Source organism: Neolamprologus multifasciatus, chromosome 7, assembly GCF_963576455.1.
Source record: "Neolamprologus multifasciatus chromosome 7, fNeoMul1.2, whole genome shotgun sequence".
Lineage (NCBI taxonomy): Eukaryota > Metazoa > Chordata > Actinopteri > Cichliformes > Cichlidae > Neolamprologus > Neolamprologus multifasciatus.
Genome location: NC_140445.1, coordinates 2,459,117 through 2,479,980, shown reverse-complemented (window position 1 = coordinate 2,479,980; position 20,864 = coordinate 2,459,117). Strand labels below are relative to the sequence as shown.

General features: G+C 42.5%; 1 protein-coding gene and 1 long non-coding RNA gene across 3 annotated transcripts in view; both read right to left on the bottom strand.

Moving 5' to 3' along the window:
• LOC146513442 (polypeptide N-acetylgalactosaminyltransferase 18-like) overlaps positions 1-20,864 on the bottom strand; it is a 245,275-nt gene that overhangs the window by 80,922 nt on the left and 143,489 nt on the right. The gene's annotated exons all lie outside the window — the stretch shown is intronic.
• LOC146513444 (uncharacterized) lies at positions 159-20,807 on the bottom strand. Its single transcript, XR_014874946.1, has 2 exons — positions 19,400-20,807; positions 159-19,249 (listed from the first exon to the last, which is right to left on the bottom strand). It is a non-coding gene; the product is annotated as an uncharacterized LOC146513444 (long non-coding RNA).

The following is a 20,864-nucleotide window of genomic DNA, read 5'->3' as shown; positions in this document are numbered from 1 at the left end:
GATTCATGTTTGTGGCTGTAATGTGACAAAATGTGGGAAAGTTCAAGGGGGCTGAATACTTTTGCAAGCCACTGTCTCATCTCTACCTTTCTTTCCAAAAATCTAGAAAACGGATGTTTGAAAAAAGTTTTTAATAGTCTTATCGAAAGTTCTTAAAGTTTAAGCATTATCAATATTAGCTTTAATTTCACGATCACTGTGTCACCAGCAAAATCTGAGAAGAACTGTTTTCTGACTCAAAATGAGATCTGCCACCAATCTTTGCAAAATTGCTATATCTCTGTCTTATCTAACAAAGCTGGGCACACTTAATGCTAATGAGGCAGAACCTTACTGATCCTTTTGTGTGTTGCAAACATTATTGAAAAATAATATTATTGATCTGAAGAAGACAAAAGCTGAGTGGAATGAGAAAAATCAGAGCCTTGCCTCTTCAATTTGTGGACTGCTAGAGGCTGTCATCTAAATGCAAACTACCACTGGCAGTTCCAAGAGGGAGAAAACATAAACCTGGCACTGTGGCTCACAGTCATGCATGTTTGATGAGTTCAGGCCCACAGATGTATACGATAATAACATCAGAAATTCTCAGCATTAGAGAGGAGGGGGGGCTCTTTCATCCTGCACTCTGATTGTTCTTGGGTGGTAAACCTCGCCTATGGCTGAGTTTTTTTTTCATCCACTCGCACTTATAAACATATAAACACAGCGAGCCACACAGATAAGCCTGGAATCTTGATATAGAGGGAAATCTGGGATCCACCTAATTAGTGAGACCTTCACATCAAAGAAAGGTAAAGGCTGGAGTGTTCACACGGGGAAGCGCCACGTCAGCTGAGAGAAAATTATTCTCTCACAGCTGAATATTAAAGCATGTAAGGTGCTTTGGAACTCATTCATTTATCTGCAGATCTCCAGATGGGTTAGCCCCAGCCTCCGTGAACTGCAATCAGTTAATATATCTACAAATTTATGGCATATAAATTAGTTATATTTGAACAACATATTAGCCAGGAGCAAGTGATTTAAAAAGAGTCTAATAAAATAACTTCACTTTCTGTGTTTGACTTTTTTAACTTCATTAAATTTTTTGTAAATGATAGAAATTCAGAAAATAACTTTTTTGTGTTGTCAAATGAAGATGAAGTTCCATCTTATGTTAATGGAGCAGCAGGTGTGCCATTACGTCATGTCTCAGCATAGACTGTACATAAAAGATGACATCAGTAACTGTAGTTGTTTTGTTATCACTAAAAGTTGTAAAATGTTGTATCACTAAAATATCATTCTCAGTCAGTTGTTATTATGTGTTTACAGCGCCCTCGGTGGTTGCTTCAAGTAATGCACTTTAGAAACGGCTTTATTTTGGAAAAAACTTTATTGAACAGGAAGTCGGCTCAGTCAAGCAAAGCAAGTGAGCAAGAAGAAGGGAAACATATCGGCACACAGTTTATGGTGTCCTGTTGGAAAAAATACTGTCCACATCTTCTGTTTATGGTTGTATCGCCGGTATGTACTTAAAGTATAAGTTGCAGCTTTGTTTTTTGTGCAATATGTTGCCCGCTAATGCAGTATTTGGCTGTAAAGCTAGTCCTTTTGTTAAGCTAGTTACCCGCGATTTTGGAGGTCGTCTTGGATAGCATCAGTAGTAGTTTAAGAAGTTTACATAATTAGACATATGCTATGTAGTAGCAGGGTGGTATATAAATGCATATTATGCTGCACATATGTATGTCATGACTGTATTTTTGTCTTGTTTTTAGTTTTACCCTTTTGAATGTCAGTAAACCTGCATCAGACATGCACCCATAACGGCACAGTAGTAGTAACTCATCCATGAATTTGGGACTCTGTACTATATATCATTAATATTTTTGAATACCACTATACATGTTCTTCATGTTTTGTAAGATATTTGTCAGATCATTTTAAAATGATTTCAACATGTGCACATGTGACCTTTATGTATTGTGCCCTAAACATGTTTTTTTTTAAATATGGGAGCCTATGGGGACTAAGTTTGGCAACCAAAGTGACAGAACTGTTTTCCTGTTGTTTTGTTGCAGTACCTGTCTCTGTCTCTATGAATAGCTTTACCTTTAATCAGACCTCATGGTCTAGTGCAACATTAAAAGATAACATTAGAAATCAAACAGTGGAAATCATGCTCCCGTCATGCTTGCTTCATGCAATACGTGCAGCACACTTTTATTGCTATTTCAGCGTTCTTGCACCAGCATTTAGGAAGACTGTTCAAATAAGTCTTAACATTAATGAATACTACGATTTGTAATATGATCAATTTATCTCTGCAGTATACATATCACAGGCTTTGAAAGTGGCAGTAATTAAACCACAGATTAAAAAGCCTTTACGTGATCCAGCTGTCTTAGGTAATTATAGCCCCATTTCCAACATTCCAACTATTTTGGAAATTCTTGAAAGAATAAGTGCAAAAAAGATGCAAAGTATTGCTTCAATCAGTCTCAATCAGGTTTCAGAATTCTTCATTGCACTGAAACAACAGTATTGAACACTATGCATGCCAAAAGTTGAATTCATTTTGGCTCTCGGAGGAGGCGGACACACTTTTTCTCCTCTCCTCTCCCTTATCTTCCCTGCTAGTTCTGATGTCCTTGTCTAGTCTCGTGTTTTTGTATTACTTTCCCTCGAACAGTCTCTCACAGTCTGTTTCTAAAACCTAAAGAGAATTATGGATTTGATCAACTGGTCTCTGAATGCTATTGACACCCTTTTCTCAACGAGAAGTCTGGGCTTGGGAGAGCTCGAGTGCCCTGGAGGGACTTTCCCTGCTGGATACACGATGGACGGGTGGCAGACATGGAGGATTGTGTGCCTGGCGGGACTGTCGATCGAGGACGCTGAGGATATAGACCTATTCGGAACCATGATAACAGGGTTCTTGCTGATCGGAGCTGGCTTGGCCCTGGCTTATCGGAGAATTAAGGAAGCGGAACCGGCTGTTCAAACCCCCCCCCAAGGCTGCCCGCTGGGATTGAAACGATAGGACGAGGCGCGACTTCTCAGAACGGGCTCACTGAATGCAGCATGGTTAAGAGCTTGGAGTAGCTTACAGCTGCAGTGAATACTCAGAATAAGACCTTTGAGCGAAAGTTGGATCACATCGTGGAACAGCTGACTGCAGTTGTGAGTTCTCAGAATCGGCTCTCTGAGCAAAAGAATGACAACACCAGTAAGTTTGATACCATCATGGAGAAGCTCGCGTTTCTCCAACGGGAGATTGAGAGACCAGTGTCGGAGTGTTAAAGAACAGCTTTGAAATTCTCATGAGTTGTTGCAAAAGAAAAATTACCATCATAATCCGGCTACCACTTGGGCGCCAGCTGTGGGCTCAAGGCTGGAGCTGAACAAAACTCCCTGATAACGACTGTGTTGAGTCTGTTCCTTCCCATTCCCTACAAGGCCGCCTGGGTTGGCTGGAAGACTGTTTACTTAGCCTGGCAGGGCGAAGGACACTGTCTCAGCTGAACTATGGACACGCACACATACATATACTGATACTGATAAGCACTCACTGACGCATCACCCTCCCTACCCCGGATCCAACGCCACCTCCAACGCTTACCTCCCCTCTGATGTGGACATCGGGTCAGTTGGAGGCGCAGTCGAACATTGCAGCGGTCCCAGATCAGATGTACACACTGGAACTCTTTCCCATGTTGCTGTCTGTGTTTATTGTGCTGTGGTGTGTTGATATCTGTGCATTCCTGTATTATCCTTTTGTGTTACACAATTTGATGTTTTTTTCCTCGCTACCTATCCTGACCCCCCAATGTGATGTTTGTGTATTGTATGTACGGTTGGCAAGGTCTGTCATCTCGGTTGTGGGTAAAAGACCTGCAACTGACAAATAAAGGCTATCTCATCTCATCATCTGTGGAACCAGCTTCCAGTTTGGATTCAGGAGACAGACACTATCTCTACTTTTAAGATTAGGCTTCAAACTTTCCTTTTTGCTAAAGCATATAGTTAGGGCTGGACCAGGTGACCCTGAATCCTCCCTTAGTTATGCCACTATAGGCTTCTCCACTTACCTCCTTTTACACATCACCGCAGCATGTCATCGCCCTTAGTCTGTGTGTGTCTTTCTCCTCTCTCGTTCATCTAATCTTTCCTCTCACCTCTAAACCAATCGTGGCAGATGGCTGCCCCCCCCTTAGCCTGGCTCTTTCTGTTAAAAGGGAGTTTTTCCTTGTGCTAGTTCATAGGGTCAGTTGATTGTTGGGGTTTCTCCAGAATACTACAGGGTCTCTTACAATAGACAGATCAATCACTTCACATGAGTTACTGTTTGGAGTGGAGACTTATTATATTGTGAGAAAATGTATTTTTAGATTCTGCTTGTTTGCAGTGTTGCTGCTTGTGTTGGCCGCAGACCACTTTCATCAACTCTGTTGGAGTGCAGTCTATACAACAGGCCAACATACATGCACCTCATCATGTAATTATGTTTTGCCACCATATTTGGCGATGACCAGGAGCCCATATAGAGAATATGAGATTATAGAGGATTACTGTGAGAACAGCCGGACAGTCTCTCTAACATCAAACACCCTACAATTACTGGACTTTGATTCAAAATAGACAACGCTGCCGATAATTGCAATGGATGGTAGAGGCAATTATGCAGATCGAGCAGTCAGTGCTTTGTGGGTAATTATACGGCAATTTCTCAATTTCTGCAAGAAGAAATGTATAATCTTCCAGAGAGTGGCCGAGATTCGGAGCACAGGAAGGAGCGTGGAAAATAAAGGTTTAGGAGGAAGGTGTCGGCAGAGGAAGACGAATGAAAGAGACGGGGAAGAAAGTAACACAGAAGAGCAGAGGCGTGCCCGCTGCTTTGTCATTACTACGAGTGAAATCACACGCGTTAATAACACTGGCACAAATACAACAGCGGCTATTATGGCAGTGACGAGCGGCACAACAAGAAACATTTAAACACAACAACACATTGTCAACAAAGTGTGCTTAAAGAGAGCGGAAAGTGGACGGAAAAAGCCTCGTTCGCCGGCTGAGCTCTTTTGTGTCTCAGCCAAGAGCGATTTTATTAGCCACAGACAAATACCCCCACTGTGGCAATATGTAGGAGGTTTGTGTCAGAGCTTCGTGCAGGGAGGGAGGGAGGACTGGAGTGGGTGGACGAGTGGAGGGTTAGGAACCTTGTAAGTGTCTCTCGTCGAATGTGAAGCAGCACAGCAGCAGCAAATGTTATTTTGGATCCAGCCCAGACAGTATGTTGAAGCACACTGAAGAGCAAAAAGCAAGGCAGCACGCACAAACGTGTTACCTGCAAATCGATGTTGAACGCGTGCGTGAGACACTGTGGCGGCTGTCAGGATGATTAACAGGTGCAAAGCAGTGTTTTTAAGAGAGGACCCCGAGGTCACAAAGTGTCCTCGGCTCAAAGAGGCTGCTAGGGAGCAAAGCAGCACTTCTCTCAGAAGAGATGACGTGTTACGGAGCTCAGCTGCCCCGACACTGTCACGTTACACACAACCAGTTATGCTAATGGGGTCAGTAATTAACTACTGCTCTCATTACTTAAGGTGCTTAATGGATTCATTAGCAAGTATTTCAACCGGGGTGGGCGCCCAGGTACACATCGGCTCACTCCTTGGTGGCTGCTTGTCGGGGCCTGGAGCCTGGGGCTCGCTCGGGCCACTTTGGGGGTGAGGTGCCCTCGGCCTCTCGGCTTGGGGCTCGGTCACTCTGGCGCAGCTGGCTGCCGGCGGAGCTCACGGGCACGTCGCTGCAACCCCCCCTGGCTTCTGCTCCGCGGTTGCTGAGTGACCCCTCATCTGGGACTCTCCTCAGCTCTTTCTGGGACAGTGGTGCAGCTGCCCCTCTGTTGGTCTTCCTTGGTCTCTTGTGTTCTGGGGGCCTCTGCATGTCTGGAGTCTTGATCTCGTCCATACCTGCTTCATGCCCTGGAGGACGGGGCAGTGGCCCCCCCACACCCTCTAGCAGATCATTACATGAAGGAACCTTTTAAAAACAAGCGTCCATGCTCACAGGTGTACACACGGGTGCTCACACACACAAACTACACCCTTTTTGGCTCCTACCTCAAAGCACACCGTGCTGTCGATCTTACGTGCTGCACAATAATGTTTAATATTTACTGTTATATTCATATAGATCACTGTGATGTTGTTTATTCTATTACTCTCGTTTTCTTCTGATTGTTTTCTTTTTTCTTTCTCAACAGGTGATCCAGGTGATTGATATACGGATTTTTTTTGTCTGCTTATTTAGTTGGTTTTTGTTTTTTGCCCTTTATCCCCGTCCCTCTTCTCCGCTGTTTTCCCCCCTCTTCCTTTCTCCCTTTTCTTTTCCTCATTCAAGTCTGTCCCATATCTAGCAAGTGAAAATAAAAAATAAATAAAATAAACAATAAAAGGTGAATCAAATAGACCATTACGGCAAGTCTGGGATGGTCCATTTGGTAAAGTAAAGCCGTTGGGCATCTTTCTTCGCCTTTAGACAATAATTCTGATGCAAAAGAACCAAACAGGACATCAACATGCTCGTCTGTAGCATCACGCGTGCTTGCAATTATTTAAACTCCAGCCTTAAGAGTGGGTTATTTCCAGTAAATAAAAGTGTCCTCATTAAAATGCAAATACATGCAACTTATCAGATTACCTGCTGTAACCAGGAAGCAGGCAGGCCAAAATATCCCAAATAGTTGGAGTAACGAATCTTTAACCTATAGTCAGTCTAAACCTCAGGTGGCACATTGATAAACCTTCCTAGTTCAAAGAATTGCTCCTCAACTGTGTGACAAGTGGGATGTTTGTGAGCATGCACTGCTGCAAATTGTTGTGGAAGTGTCGGTTAGCGAGCGTTCACGGGAATTTGAGTAAGGAAATCTATGTAGAACATGAATTTCTGTCAGTGTTACGATCACGAGAAAGTAAATAAAATGCTGTATGATATGCAAATCAAGACAGCGGTACGAGAGTAGCTTTTGTAATAAGGAAGTGCTCTGAATATGTCAAATCTCAAACTGTTTATTAGTCCAAACCAGAACTGTGAGCATTTCTAAGTAGGCATGACATCATTTTTAATTTTACATAACCAGATGTAATGCTACGAGTTCATACTGTTATTCGGCATGAACATGATGTTTATTAGCATCTATTGTCCCTATTTTAATATACAGACGAGTAAAGAAGGTCACTACTGCTCCAGTAATGTACAGCATTTCAGTAATTACAGTTAGCTTTCCTGAAAAACAGGGAAAGACGTTACTTTTGTCCGATATTCAAACAATACAGCACATTTACATCACTGATTATAGTTCAGCCCATGAGATGAACGGCACTCTGTGCTCGTAAGCAGGAAGGAGGACTCACCTTTAGCAGATTAATAATAACAATAATAATAATAATAATAAACTTTATTTATAAGGCACACTTAAAAACTAAGGGTATGCCAAGGTGCTTAACAAGTAAGATAGAGAATATGAGGAGGATAATAGAAATAGGACCAAAGCAAGTGCTAAGTATGCTAGCAGGTAGCTGTCACTGATACACAGGAAAGCAACAGGTGCAGAGCAAACAAGAATTTAAATGAGCATAAAAGTGCATGATATAAAATCAGAAAAGAAATATTAACTAGAGGGAAAGGCAAGATTGAATAAGTGGGTTTTTAGTCGTGATTTGAACAGTGCGATGGAATCAGATGCGCGGAGGTCGAGAGGAAGGTTATTCCACAGTCCCGGGGCAGCCAGAGCAAACGCACGGTCACCCCGAGACTTCAGCCGAGATCTGGGTCAGAAGTAGTTGAGTGGCAGATCTGAGTGTTCTAGCAGGAGTATGTGGTTTGAGAAGTTCACTAAGATAACTTGGCGCTAATTTATTAATCGTTTTGAATGTAAGGAGTCATATTTTAAATTGAATACGGTACTTTATGGGCAGCCAATGCAAGCTAGCTAGAACAGGAGTAATATGGCGAAATTTCCTGGTACCAGTCAAGAGGCGGCTGCTGCATTTTGGACTGTTTGCAGTGTAAGAAGAAGAGAAGAGGGACGACCGTAGTACAAGGAGTTACAATAATCCAACCTGGAGGTCACAAAAGCGTGAATAAGCTTCTCCAGGTCCTCATGTGGAACATAATGCCGGCCTTAGAGATCAGGCGCAGATGGTGGAAGCTAGATCTCACTACAGCAGACACTTGCTTATCGAGTTTGAGCGAGCTATCCGGCTTGACAGTGATGATGAGTTTCACATCAGCTGCTCACATGTGATGGTTTTGGATCGTTCTGTTTTTGTTCACCGTTTCCTGTTTTATTTTGAAAACAATGGTTTCTGTTCCTGTCGATTTTTATTCCTCGCTTTGCTCATTTTCCATCCTGGTTAGTTGTTTGCCCCGCCCTGATTAGTCTCACCTGTGCTGGCTTCCCCAGTGTATACTGGCTGTATCCCAATTCAGGGTCTGCAGCCTCAAAGGCCGCATTTTAAGGCCGATTACGTCACAGCGACACGACGAAGGCTGTCCCAATTCAAAGGCTGCTCGAAATGCGGCCCTCAAATGCGTCCTTCATTTCCCTGAATTTTAAGGACGTGGCGGTGTAGCCTTCGTGGCCCAACATATCCCAGAATGCATAGCGCGGCGGTGGGTGTGGATAATTTTGCCGAAAAAAAAACAGTGGATGAGGGGCGCCCGAAGGGTAGGCTGGGCGATATGACCCAAAATTCATATCTCGATATTTTTTAGCTGGGTGGCGATATAAGATATATATCTCGATATTTTTTTAAAGTCATAAGTTAAGAACAAAAAGAGAGTTCTTAGTCACACTGTGTCCCAGATGTCACACAGGCACTTTTATTTACATACAGCATAGATTTACATGAAGAAGTTACTCAAAAATAAATTATCAGCATTTATTAGATAATCATGCTCCATAAATAAAAGAAAACAATGTTGTTTTTTCACACAATACGGTAATATTACGTTGAAGAACAGTACGTATCACTCCGCGGGGCTCCTCGGTAGCCGTAATGCTCCGACAATCCATCAAGCGGTGAAGCTCCGTAGCTTAGCAAAGTCGTACTAAAACATGTTTTGACAGATTGCTGAGCGCCGTGTACCACCTAAAATCGGTTCGCGGTCAGTAAGCACAACCAGAATTCATACATAAGGCGCGCTGTCAACTTTTGAGAAAATGAAAGGATTTTAGGCCGTGCAGCCCAGGTGGGCTGCATGTCGTTAGCGTGGTTAGCTTGTTAGCGCGGTTAGCTCGTTAGCGCGGTTAGCTCGTTAGCGCGCTAACACGTTGACGCCGTCCAGCCCCACAACTCGCTAACTGAGATTTGCCGTGTCCATCTTGTTGCTGCCTGCAGGTGAAGCTATGGGGGAGGAGGTGGAGTTGTGTTCAGTGAAGGAGAGGCGAGGCCGAGTAACGTTGCGTAGAGACAAAAGTGGACGAAAGAGGCAAACTTGTGGCTATGTTATAACGTAACATAGACTATATTGATATAAAGAATATTGTCACATCTTATATCTCGTATGAAAATATATTGATATTTTTTAAAAACTCGATATATTGCCCAGTCCTACCGAAGAGTAAACTTTAAGTAAGAACTGAATATTATGTCACTTATTTATGTGCAAATGTTTAATAACGAAGAACATTAAAACATTACTGTTGGCCACATGTCGGCAAAGTCATGTGACATTAGTGACGTTTGTACTAACTTGGTTTTAAAGCCTTTACTTTAAAATATATGCCGTTCAATAGCTGAGCTTAATCAGAGAATGATCAAAGCTCATGTAGAAACAAACAAACAAATGGACAAAAGATTTTCTCCTTCATTTCTGTCAAACAAAGCTGTAGGAAACGTTTCCAGCTGTTAGTATCATGGTTGCTAGGCAACCTGGGCAGCGCGACGGAGGCTAGACCGTCCCATTTCACAAGCCTCGCACTTCCGGCCTTAGTGGTCTTTGAGTACGCGGCCCTTGAGGATCGTTGAGGCTGCAGACCCTGAATTGGGATACAGCCTCTGTCTATGATGCCTGACACCTTTGCACACCGCACGTGTAAATGTGCAAGCCGTTAACGCCAACTGCGTCATTTTGCAGGATGAATTTGTGATTTTGTGAAACCTCAATAACCAGTAAATGTCCTTTCATATTTCTGGAATGGCTATAACTGGGAGCGACGTTGCTAGTTATCATTATGAAGCCACGTCATCTCATACTGACTGATTTATTCACCTCAGCTGTGCTCCTGTTACGTACACTGGATTATATTTTTTATACAAGTATTTTCTGTATCTGTTTCACATTAAAAGGCTTCTTCAGCTTCATAAACCGGTTAATATTTTGAGGATATTCTGACAGTTATCAGAGCGCGAGAGTCGTTTCTCACAGGGACTGTAAGAGATGTTAAACTGTCGCCGTTGCAGAGTCGTACCGTGCAGCAGATTGAACTGTCAGAAGTGATTTACTCATCAGTGCGCAGCTAAACAGTGAATCCATTAAAAATGATGGCAGCCTGTTCCAACCATGCCCACCAGCACATTAACTCTGATAAAACCGGCAGTTTTTGACAAAATGCAAAAAATTACTGAAAGTCATTCACTCGATTCTGCAAATACTGTCAGACAACGACGACTGTGGCACACACAACGAAGAAAGTCACAGAAGATGTGTCTCCTAAGCCGGTATGAATGATGGACTTTAATCTCTTGTTTTACTTCTTGGGTAAATTTTGTGAAAATCAGAATAACAGTGAAACACACCTGAGACCACTCGAGCCAAATAAGCTGAAACCCTGAGAAATGAAAAGAGCAGATGAGACCTGGAAAACATATTTAGTAAACCGGAAAGCTTATTTGTCTTATTTGTTACCATTTCATGCAGGACTGCCCGCTGCCCTCACCCTGATTCAGGTGCACTTTCTATCTCAACTCAGCAATTAGCACTAATTCTGCACTGATGGCCAAAGACAAGTTAAAGCTGAGGGTCACCTTCAAATGTAAATACAGTATAAAAACTCAAAGTCTTTGAGCTGTCACTTGAAAGCCTCGTGCAAAGAAATCAATTTAGATAAGAAAAAAGACTTGCTGGTGCTCACAAAGCACAAGATGGATATACAAATCTATCACAACCAAGTGTCAAGAACTGAGTGAGAAGCATCATCGAGAAATTCAAAGAGAGCCACGAGTACAGAACAAGCCTGACAGAGGTAGAAAGACTTCAAAGAAAAGGAAGAAAACTAGTGAGAGATGTGTTTAACTACCCCAGAACCTGCAGAGGAAAGACTGTGAGGCTGCACACCAAGAAAAAGTCCACTTCTGTAGATAAAACTTAAGGTCTTTGGCCATAGAGATGCTACTTATGTTTAGACAAGGGAGAGGCACCACAGTCCCCACAGTGAAACACAATGGTGGAAGTTAGAGGTGGGAATCACCATACATCCCTCAATACGATATTATCACGATACTTAACGCACGATACGATATTATTGCAATTTTTAAAAATATTTTGCGATATTCAGATTCTGTACATAAAGGTAAACTTTATCAATATTCATTTTCTCTAATATCAAAGTCTCACACTCAGTCTTTCTCTCATTTCAGTTTGATTGTTGACAAACTGAACGGTTTGTATTACAGTCTAGTCCAACTTAACTGAATCAACCATCTGGTACAATTATAGCTATTCTGAACTATGCAGTTTATGAAAACTATGCAGCCCCTTCAGCAACTGAAGAATTTGAAAGTAAATTAAAACAAAATATAATTTTACATTAAATAAAAAAGTTTTAAACTTAATTAAAATAAAACATGTTTACTGCTCTGAAGTCAGAGCATGTTCCATTCCACAAAAACCTTTTTTGTAACAAAGTATCGATTTCTGCTGTCCCTGTATCGATACATTATTAGCAAACAAAATATCACGATACTACACAGTATCCATTTTTCCCCACCTCTAGTGGAAGTATTATGCTGTGGATGCTTCAGTGCTTCTGGAACTTGGAACTAGTGACGGTGGGATGAAGAAAGTGAAGAAAGAAGATATGTGACAACTTTAAATGAAAACTTCAAGCAGTCAGCAGCAAAACTGGGTCTGGGTCGTTCTTCTTCTTGTCCTATTCAATACAACGACTAAAAACATGCTGGTGCTGGTGAAGAAGCTGATTCTGTTTATCTGGATGCTACATTAAGATGAAAAGAATCAACTTTTTGGGATTTTCTTATCTGGACATTTAAGCATGCGTCCGACACCAAGTGAACGTTATGTACTGGCCTGCATGAAGCCCTGACTAGGGTCCCATTGAAAATCTGTAGGGAGAACTGAGGAGCACGGTCGCATGATCTGATATCCTCGTGTTGGTGTTGTTCCCAGATCATCAAACTAAAGGTTGTTCCAGGATCAACATTGCAAGTGACCAATCAGAATGTTGTGATGTCATACTTTTGCGACTTCGGGAAAAACTGGCGTAAAACAAAAAACTGTACTTAAGCTGCGAGAAACCGCCTTTGTCCGCCGATCAACGGACCCTAACCCTAACCCTTTAATAAACGCTAAGCAGAATTGATATTGTCCTTGCAACATTGGAATTTCATAAATGCACGAATGGGTTGGTGCGCAAAAGAATAACGTCACAATAATGTGATTGGTCACTTGCAATGTTGAACCTGGAACAACATTTTCATGATGATCTGGGAACAACACCAACACGAGGATATCAGATCATCCAGCACGGTCCATGTCAGAGGAACATCACATCTGGAGGAGATGAGAGATTCAACAAAGAAGATTGGGCTGGGATTGCTCAGGAGGCGTGTGTGAGACTTGCTGAGAACGACAACAAATTACTGCAGGCTGCCGTCCGGCAAAAAGGACAGACAAGTAGACTCGGTGCTGGAATGAAGACGTGCAGGAAAATATTTAAAGGAAGAGTTTAGCAAAGAGAAAGTGGGGTAATCAGGCAGACGGGAGTACTGGAAGGTTAGGTGTACAGGAAGGAGAGAGGTGGCAAAGGAAAAGGGTTACAGAGACTTGTATGTAAAGCTGGAAGGTTTGGTGAGGACGAGCTGAGATGAATGCAGATCTGCTGTGGCGTTCACAGGTGTGTAAGCTGATGTGTGTGCTGATAATAAAAGATATGATTCTTCTTTTAATGCTAAGGATGGAGCACACTTCTTATCCTTCACTTCTTTCTACTTAGAAAAGCAGAAGTTCTAGTAATGCTAGTCTGTTACTAGTCTGTGTATGTGAAGATGACATGTGGCTGTCTTTTCACAACCATTTAGTAACCAACTGGATGGTGATTAAACACATGAAAAAACACAAACAATGACAGACCCATTTAATTTCTTCGCTGAATTATTCCGATCAACATTTCTCACATTTCCTGAGACGGTTTGACTGAAGCGTCTCACGATTTCTGCAGATTGTGAGAATCTTTCTGTGATATTTGGTTCTGTAGGGAGGAGGTGGATCGTCTGGCTGAGTGGTGCGACACAAACAACCTGCTGCTTAACACCGAGAAGACCAAGGAGCTCATCGTGGACTACAGGAGGAATGCTGACCCACATCCACCCATCCACATTAAGGGGACGGCTGTGGAGCGTGTGAGCAGCTTCACGTTCCTGGGAGTCCACATCTCCGAGGATCTCATCTGGACGACCAACTGCTCCAAGCTGGTCAAGAAGGCTCACCAGCGCCTCTTCTTCTTGAGGACTGAGGAAGAACCACCTGTCCTCAGACATCCTATCGCTGCACCATTGAGAGCATCCTGACCAACAGTCTGGTACGGGAACTGCTCCGCCTCGGACCGGAAGGCGTTGCAGAGGGTCGTGAAAACTGCCCAGCGCATCGCCGGAGCACCACTTCCTGCCATAAAGGACATCTACAGGAAGCGGTGTCTGAAAAGGGCTGGGAAAGTCATCAAAGACCCCAGTCTTATTATTATTATTATTATTATATATTGTAATATATCTATATTAGGAATCTGGAGACCTGGTGCCAGGAGAATAACCTCCTCCTAAACATCAGCAAGACTAAGGAGCTGATCGTGGACTTCACCACAAAGCAGGCGAGGAATTACAAACCCCTCATCATCAGTGGCACGCCAGTGGAGAGAGTGGACAGTTTCCGATACCTGGGTGTCCACATCACTCAGGACCTGTCATGGTCCTGCCACATCAACACCCAGGTTAAGAAAGCCCGTCAGCGTCTCTTCTTCCTCAGAAGACTTAGAGACTTCCATCTGCCACTGAAGGTGCTCAAGAACTTCTACTGCTGCACCATCGAGAGCGTCCTGACGGCAAACATCTGCACCTGGTTTGGGAACAGCACCAAGCAGGACAGACGAGATCTGCAAAGAGTGGTGCGCTCAGCCGAACGCATCATTCAATCAGAGCTCCCTGACCTGCTGTCCATCTACACCAAGCGGTGCAAGTCCAAAGCTAGGAAGGTTATGATGGACCTCTCCCATCCCAACAATGGACTCTTCTCACTGTTGAGGTCTGGGAAGCGCTTCCGCTCCCTTAAGGCCAAAACAGAGAGAATGAGGAGGAGCTTCTTCCCCCAGGCTATTCGGGCCCTGAACCAGGTGTAGGACTGGACTCTCCCACACACATCACATCACCACACGCACCACCACACATTTCCTATAATCCTATAATTCCTATAATTTATAATCTTTATAATCTCTTTCTGCTATTTGCACATTTTTTACTGTAAATTTCTAAGTTAATTTGTAAATTTTGTAGTAAATTGTAAATACTGTAAAACTTTTTTCTGTCATTTAATGGTCGGCATTGTACAGCTACAAGCATTTCACCCCCATGTCATACTGTGTATGGTTGTGTGTGTGTGACAAATAAAATTTGAATTTGATATCATGGCTAAAGCACTTCTGGATGGATGCAAACTGCATTTCGTTGCCCTGTACCTGTGCATGTGCAATGACAATAAAGTTGAATTCTATTCTATTCTACTCTGTAGATGAAGAAATCCCCAGGCTCCTCACACAAACACACTGAAGCATATTATTGCTAAACTATTTGCTCACACAGTCATTCACATATTGGTAACATGTCCGCATCTCTGCTTCTGAAAGACTCGACCTCCAGTGAACCTCGAGAGCATCTCGCTGCCGAGGGACTCCTCTATCAATCCTTTATCTGAGGCCTGATTTATACTATTGGCAACAACAGTGTGAGCTGCATATGAAAGTTCCAGCTTGAACCAGTTGTACACAGAAACATCAAAACCCTCAGAAAGCAGCTTCAAAGGCTTTGGACCGATCTTCAAAGCGCGCGGCGCAGTGTTGCATTTTAGTCGCTGAATTAAACATGTTTCCAAGTCATGCAGCCGTAACTGGAGCACTGAGGTGGAAGCTCCGTAGGTCAAAGTTGTCCTCGTGTGTTAAAGTTTATCAATGATTTATATACGACATCAGTAAGAACGTGACACCGCTGAATGGAAATGAAAAGGAACTGTTTGAGGACTCAGTCTCTCTTGACATTAGGTTTAAATGTGTTCAAACACAGAAGAACGATGTTTAACCATCACCTTTGTTTACATTGGGTTATTCTGGGCTACTGACTAAATACTTGTGATAGCAAAGCGGAGACGTTTGTCTTCTTTTTTTTGCATTTTTATCATGCTGCTACTATTTACAGCCAGATAAACAATGAATCTCTCTGTTGCTGCAAGTGAAGGATTACCTCATGATCTTGTTCCCAAGTGATGGGAACGTGGAGCATGAGATGAAAAGTCGGATTGGTGCGGCATCAGCTTTAATGCGGGCCTCGTATCAGGCTGTTGGGGTGAAGAGAGAGCTCAGCACTGGCAAAGCTTCCAATTTAGCAGTCAATCTGTGCTGCAACCCTCAGCTATCGTCATCGGCTCTGACTGGTGACCGAAAGAATGTGGCCAAAATGAGTTTCCTCTGCAGGGCAGCTGAGCTCAGCTTTACAGATAATTTGAGAGAAGAGCAGCTCCTCCACATGGAGGTGGTTTGGGCATCTGAGGGGATGTCTGCATCAGTGGGCATCACTATGGAAACATATTTATAAACTCTTATTCGGCCCAGAAGTGTCTCAGAAGTGTCCTTATGGAGCAACTGGGAAAGTATGTATGTATGAATAAAATGAAGACTGTGATCTGTTCTGATATTCTAAATAATAAAAGAAACAACATGTCAATAATAACTTTTAAATTGATTTTGTTTTGATAAAACATTTTAAAGTTTGTGGATGAAGAGAACTTTGAAAAGACGTGCACCTACGCTCCTGGCGCTTCTTTTCCGAAGCATTTGATGTATTAAACAAATATGTAAGACTGCTTTCTTCCATTTGTGCAACATCTCTCAAATTAGAAATATCCTGTCTCAGAGTGACGCTGAAAAACTAGTTCTTGCATTTATTACTTCCAGGCTGGACGACTGTAATTCATTATTATCAGGAAGTCCTAAAAACTCCCTGAAAAGCCTTCAGCTAATCCAAAATGCTGCAGCAAGAGTCCTGACAGGGACTAGAAAGAGAGAGCAGATTTCTCCTGTTTTGGCTTCCTGTTAAATCCAGAATTCAAAATCCTGCTCCTCACATACAAGGTCTTAAATAATCAGGCCCCATCTTATCTTAATGACCTTGTAGTACCATATCACCCTATTAGAGCACTTCGCTCTCGCTCTGCAGGCCTACTTGTTGTTCCTAGAGTATTTAAAAGTAGAATGGGAGGCAGAGCCTTCAGTTTTCAGGCCCCTCTTCTGTGGAACCAGCTTCCAGTTTGGATTCAGGAGACAGACACTATCTCTACTTTTAAGATTAGGCTTCAAACTTTCCTTTTTGCTAAAGCATATAGTTAGGGCTGGACCAGGTGACCCTGAATCCTCCCTTAGTTATGCTGCAATAGACGTAGGCTGCCGGGGATTCCCATGATGCATTGAGTTTTTCCTTTCCAGTCACCTTTCTCACTCACTATGTATTAACAGACCTCTCTGTATTGAATCATATCTGTTATTAACCTCTGTCTCTCTTCCACAGCATGTCTTTATCCTGTCTTCCTTCTCTCACCCCAACCAATCACAGCAGATGGCCCCGCCCCTCCCTGAGCCTGGTTCTGCCGGAGGTTTCTTCCTGTTAAAAGGGAGTTTTTCCTTCCCACTGTCGCCAAAGTGCTGCTCATAAGGGGTCATATGATTGTTGGGTTTTTCTCTGTATCTATGAAGCGCCTTGAGGCGACTTTTGTTGTGATTTGGCGCTATATAAATAAAATTGAATTGAATTGAATTGAATTTGATGTGCTAAGATGGCAAACCGAGCTCACGAATACTGCTGGATATTAGCAACGACTAAAACCCAATGCTATGCCAGCAATTCTGACCCTCAACAAGTCTTAATGTCCTTAGATAGTGAGTTTAATCACTTTATGAAACATGAAAGAAGGAATATTACGAGTAATGTAGCCCTGAAAGCCACGCAGTTGTCACATCCTGAGCTTCCTGATCACGGAGGAGTGTCGGGTCACTCAGCTCAGCAGTCTATAAGCCAATTAGACCCCTCCTCCACACACACACACACGCACACAAATCACTCTCTCATGTGATGATCTTCTCTTTGATGTACAGTTTGAGTAATGTCTGTAACGTTGTTACGCTCGGGTTCAAACTGAAACGACTGAACGGAGATGTCTCAGCACTCGATGTCACCGGTCAGATCGTGTTTCAGTGTAAACAACAAACGCTGCCCACAAGTTAAAGGATTTTATGTTTCTAAACTGGCACAAAGTAACCTGCATTCAGTAAACATGACGTCTGACCTTGACAGTAAGGTGCAAAACGTCGGTGCGGTACCATTTCAACAATCCTAGGTTGCCTTTTTTCTCGCGTCATTGTGTTCACAGATGCCCGCCCACTCTCCGTGACAACAACCCCCCCGTCAGCCTTCAGACTGAGGCGTAAAAAGCTGCACATGCATTCAGCCTCAGAGCTCCTTTGAAGGGATGTGACAAATCAGATTTCACAATGCAAATACCGATCTCTCCTTCTCATCACGAAGATGATTGTGGCAAATATTTGTTTCCTTCGACACTGTCGGGAAAAAACACGTTTCCAAGAATGAGCACGCAGACGAGCCACTACCTCAGACGCCTTTGTGGTTGTTGCTATAATTCCCTTTAAGGTGTCTTGGTTTAATGTCAGATGAGGATTATTCCTTTCACAATGACCTTTTATTAAAGCCTACAAGAGGAAAGTATGAAACGCTAAAAATCAAACTTTATTTTGTTTTTTGGCACGTTCACGCAGCAGAATTGAGTTCAGGTTTCACTGAGCAGATTCTTATTTCTACTTGGATTAAGTGATTCTGTGATGTAGTCACTGCAGATGTGTTTCTTTGTTGATTGGAGCAAAGACAAAGTGCGTAACCAGAGCGCTGCAGGTTTAATTAAGCACCCCTTTATTTAGCAGAATCAACCACTTCATCTCTTTTATCCACCCGGGTGTTTGGAATTAAATCACCTCACTGCCAGCCTTTCACACGATTAACTCTGTGGCCTAAAATTCAAATAAATATGTCAGAGCCTCTGTGGCTCTCTGGAACTGAAGCTTTGCACCTGTCTGACTGATGAATATGTGAGAAAATGGGTTACAGCACCACAAGTTTGTTATAGTAGTCAGAGCGACGGAGGAACGCAACGATCCCGTCATGAATCAGCTTATAAATAGATTATTTCTACCATTGTGTGCTGAAATTCTTCAACCGCTGCTGTAATAAAAGAAGGAAAAAGATGCCTCCTTTCTGGGCATTACCTATAATATTCTCTTTAGTTTACACTGGTGCAATCAGTGCAGTTTAATTGTTTTTATATAGCACCAATTCACAGTAAGAGTTGCCTCGAGGTGCTTTACATTGCAAAGTAAAGACTCTACGATGTTACAGAGACAACTCTAACTAATGATCCGACATGAAGGAAGGCAGTCTGGGATATTTGCTTCATCTGTGTGTTAAGGGGTTCCTCACAGGTACAGGTTAAAAGCCTGTGGTCTGTAATAGTCTTAACAGAGATAAGTTGATGATTATGCTGCCCTCACGACACGTGACCATGTGAAGCTAGACAGCTAGCGAACAAAATAGATGAGATCTTCCACACAAGGCTTGCTTTTCTTGCTTTTAATGAAGATCCTTTAAAGCCTTATCCTCTCTCAAGGCTTCTCCTTGCTATTTCTTATTTGTAACTGAAATATACAGAAAGTGAAAATAAATTGCTAGCTAATACACATCTTAATGAGAAACTTAGCCTAGCTTAACACGTGCGTTACATTAGCATCGCAGTTAACTCCGGGTAAACACATATAAAAGTTATTTCTGAACATATTAATACTCACAAAGACGAACGTTTCCCAAGGTACAAGCGTGTAGGGCACTTTTCACTCTTTTAATACTGCCGAAGCACTTTTCACGGCATTAACGGAGAAAATACGTCAAAGATAGGCGAATGATCAGAGCGCTCCCTCGCTCCCATTTCCGCACATACAATACAAAGATCGCTTGTGATGACGATGTCTCACTCTGAGCAAACTTCGAACACAGACATTTTAACTGTTTTTTAGCATGAATTACTTATAATATTTCTTAACTTTGAACTTATTTATCACTTTGCTTATGTAACTTAATCAGACTATGCACTAACTACTGACTTTTGACCAAAAGGCATAACAATGATATTTAAAATCAAAGCATTATTTAATGCTGAGACTTGTAGGGAGAGGGTCTAATGGACATGTTGGATGAAGATCAGGTGGAGAGAATCAAGCAGTGACATATCTGTGACATCTGTGAGGAAGCTATGATTTCTTTTTCTCTAATGTTTCACATTAAATTTTAAAGAAATTCATGGAGAAATCCAGGGCTCAGAGGTTAATCCTGTTTTCCTCCGTCGATGACGCATTATAAGATCACAGTGGGCTTCTTTGATAGAGTAAGAAACTACATAAAACGTGTTACCTTTGTGAATTCTATCAGTGAGACAAACCTCTCTGATTTATTGCTTTAAGCCTGCAGCACCACTAACTAACACACTTCACTGTGGAAGCAAAGCATGGAGTACGAGTAGCTGGTCATATGTTACTGAAGGCAATAATAATCTACATTTTGCTACAGTACTTTTAGATCGACTTCCCCAGTGTTGTGTGGTCCGGTGTTCTAAATTTAAACGTTGTTATCAAAAGGAGGATCTTCAGCCTTCAGTTTCTCCATGCACCATATATCAGGACTGAGAGTGTGATTAAAGCGATGAGTGGACCTATTAGCATTTTTAGAGAAGTCATTTGAGTCTCATTATGACTTAGGTGCAGTGTTGAGGCTTTATAGGTGTTAGCGGGGCCTGCAGTGGTGGTGTCGGGTTCTTTCTCCAGCTTCAGGTGCCACCCTTTTGTACACCATCCTGACAACACCTGACATGAACAGGGTTCATGATGGTGGGTGGCTGGGCTTGTAATACACTTGTGGTTTACACCAGTTTACACTGTTATGAAGGGTTAAATTAGCTGTGGAGACATAAAACCTGTGAACATGTTTATTTCTGCAGTAAAGCTACAAATCAAGGGAGTGCAGTCCCCCACCTTTCTTAGTGGCTTTATTTTTCAAATCCATATGCCTTATGATGATATACTTGTAATGTTTTCTTGAGCTTGTAGCTATTGAGGATTTTTGAAAGCAGGAGTAAACTGTCCATTTGTTGGGAACTATTTTCAGCTGAAATCTGCTGTTGCAAATGCACCTGCATGATCCCATTCTTTATTGTTATTTATATGCCATTAGCATCGTCCCTGTGCTATATGCTGAGAGAAG